Raw genomic sequence first — 3,060 nt, 5'->3', positions numbered from 1 at the left:
TCTCTCTCTCTCTCTCTCTCTCTCTCTCTCTCTCTCTCTCCCTTTCCCTCTCTCACTATTGCAAAGGTGCTATCAGTCCTCCCAACCAGCCCAGCTCACGGCACTCGTGTGCTTCCTGCTTTTCTCTCAGTTACTCATCCCTGGGCCACGCCCCTCTTTATGAATTAATAAAACCTGGGTCTAGGCCTGGGTTCAGGCCTTTGTTCTGGTTGGCCTTCGTTTTAACTGGACTCAGGCTCCCCTTGGCTTTTCACAACTACAAATATGCCTTGGTGTCTTTTTTCTCACCAGGGATTGCACTGGAAGTGATGGATTGGAATTACTCATTGGGATTCCAATAACTTCTTCATAGAATTAGAAATATAAACTCCTGTGGCCCATGTTGAGGTCCAGGAAGGACTTTGTATATGTAGGAATTCAACTGAGTCTCTATAGGTCACCTGAGGATGCCTGAGGGCTACCAATGTCCATGTTAGGGGCAGCCCCAGCTTTCTCAGCCTCTAAGCCAGAAATACCTTGGAATGCAAGGACATCTCGTCCCACTGTAGTGTCTGGGAAACACAGCTAGAGACAGATCTCAGCTGATCCTAGTACTGGTTGCTGGGAGCTGCAGACCAACACCCACATCTTTTCAACAGGCTAATTTACACTTGCCAGCGGACCTGGGCCCTTGATGCATTTTATATTGGAAGAAGAGTAAGCTTAAACAAGTTTATTATCATGAGTGCACTTCATTAAGATGCTATTTAAAATACCATAGTTGGAGAAGCTAAGACAAACTTGTCTGTTCAGTTGGCTGAGTCAAGCCTGGGCTCACTGGTGTCCATTTCTAAATAACTTGCAATGCTAGGGATTTCCTGCTGTTGTATAGAAAGAACCTATTGCTCTCTGAGCAGCACCATGGTGGCAGGCAAGAGCAAGTACCTTAGGAAAGGCTGCAAAAAGGGAGCCAAGAAGAAAGTGGTTGATCCATTTCCTACAAAAGACTGGTATGATGTGAAGGGGCCGGCTATGTTCAACATAAGAAATATTTGAAAAACACTCATACCCAGAACTCAAGGAACCAAAATGGCATCTGATGGGTTCACAGGTCATGTGTTTGAAGTGAGCCTTGCTGATCTGCAGAATGATGAGGCTGTCTTTAAAAAATTCAAGCTAATTACTGAAGATGTTCAAGGCAAAAACTGCCTGACTAACTTCCATGGCATGGACCTCGCCCATGACAGAATGTGTTCCATGGTCAAAATATGGAAGACTGTGATCGAAGCTCATGTGGATGTCAACACTACCGAAGGTTATTTGCTTCGACTGTTCTGTGTTGGCTTTACTAAAAAACACAACAATCAGATCCGGAAGACCTCTTACACTCAGCACCAGCAGGTCTGCCAGATCCGGAAGAAGATGATGGAAATCATGACCCGGGAGGTGCAGACAAATGACTTGAAGGAAGTGGTCAATAAACTGATTCCAGACAGTATTGGGAAAGACATAGAAAAGGCTTGCCAATCTATCTACCCTCTTCATGATGTCTTTGTCAGAAAAGGAAAAATGCTGAAGAAACTCAAGTTGGAATTGGGAAAACTCATGGAGCTTCATGGTGAAGGTAGTAGCTCTGGAAAGGCTACTGGGGATGGGACGGGAGCTAAAGTTGAACGAGCTGATGGATATGAACCACCAGTGCAAGAGTCTGTTTAAGATCCAGATTTTTAATAGTGATAAATAAAATCCTATTTGTGGAAGAAAAAAAAAAGAAAGAAAGAATCTATTGATTTGAGGGGATTTATGTCAAATGTGACTTCATCCACCCCCATTCAAAACCTGTGACAACTTTCAGTCCATTTACATTAGCTCAAAGAGCACCATGAATTAGTCTACCACTCTTCATCTCAGTCTTCTGCATAATCTCAGGTCCTGGGCTCTGCTGCAGCATAACCCACAGGGCCTCTAGTCCAGTTGCCCATGAGGCCTCTGTTCTCAGTGGAGACTTCCAGAGCCTGACCCTGACTACCTGCATTGCTACCAGCATTCTGAACCTCTTTGCTCTGGCCAGAATCACCTGTCAGACTGCTTGTAGCACCCTAGGGCTTCTCCTTCCACGTCTCTAAACTTCTCCAAACACTTGCCTCAAGCCAGTACTAAAGGCTTTTAAACCACATGACCAGGAACAGTCAGAGCAATGACCCCACTTACAGCACCAACTGTCTGTGCTACTCACTTTCATCACTGGAACAAACGTCTGACACCTGCACTTAAAGAAGGAAATAGTTATTTTGGCTCACAGCTTTGGGGAATTCAGGGCACGGTTGGCCGGCTCCAGGGCAGAAACGCCATGGCAGAGGGGCATCGTGAGCAGAGATGCTTAATGCATGGTAGCTTGGAAGCAGAAGGGAAGAGGGCCAGAGAGGAACAGGGCAGGGGGATATGCAATATGCAAGGTCACCCTGCATGACCCACTCAGACACACCAAGGGGCATGCTCTGCAAGTTTCCTTAGTCTTTCTTAATCCAATGGAGTTGATAAGTTAGGATTAATGGCCACAGTGGGCTTGTCTCTTGTTGTACTAGGACTCTGAGGAATGAGGACAACGTTTGACCTATCTCTAAGGCCTCAACAAGATGAAAGGGCCATTATCTACAGAGTCCCATGTTTGTCAAGTGAATGAATGATGGTGTAAATAATGATCACCCCCCTCTTGAGGCCTTAATGCATGGAAGGGGCTCTCCCTGGGCTGTGTGCAGGGTTCAGTAAGGCCCTAGGACCAGCAAGTCTTGTCTCCATCACTGTGTGGACTTGATCAAAACACTAGTCGGGTGTCTTTTCCAAGTGTGATGGCAGATGGGTGCCCTCACTGCAGTTCAAGATGGAAGGGACTGGGTAGGTGCAGTTCGGGTTGGAAAGGGAAGGGGGGAGGGCACACTTCAGTGGCAAAGCTTGCCAGCTCTGGGAATAGCAGAGAACAGTAGGTGGTAAATACGTAGCAAGCCTGGGGATGGTGCCACGAATGGGGAGGTGCACACGAGAGGCTCTGCCTACATGGGGGTGCAGCTCAGGGGGAGATCA

General features: G+C 46.8%; 1 pseudogene; it reads left to right on the top strand.

The window, feature by feature from the left end:
• Positions 1–900: 900 nt before the first annotated feature.
• Positions 901–1,695, top strand: LOC105741895 (annotated as a pseudogene).
• The last annotated feature ends 1,365 nt before the right edge of the window (positions 1,696–3,060 follow it).

Source organism: Octodon degus, unplaced genomic scaffold (genome assembly GCF_000260255.1).
Source record: "Octodon degus isolate 3935 unplaced genomic scaffold, OctDeg1.0 scaffold00027, whole genome shotgun sequence".
Taxonomy (NCBI): Eukaryota; Metazoa; Chordata; class Mammalia; order Rodentia; family Octodontidae; genus Octodon; species Octodon degus.
Note: the sequence above shows the minus strand (reverse complement) of the source record. Positions and strands in the feature narration are given on the sequence as shown.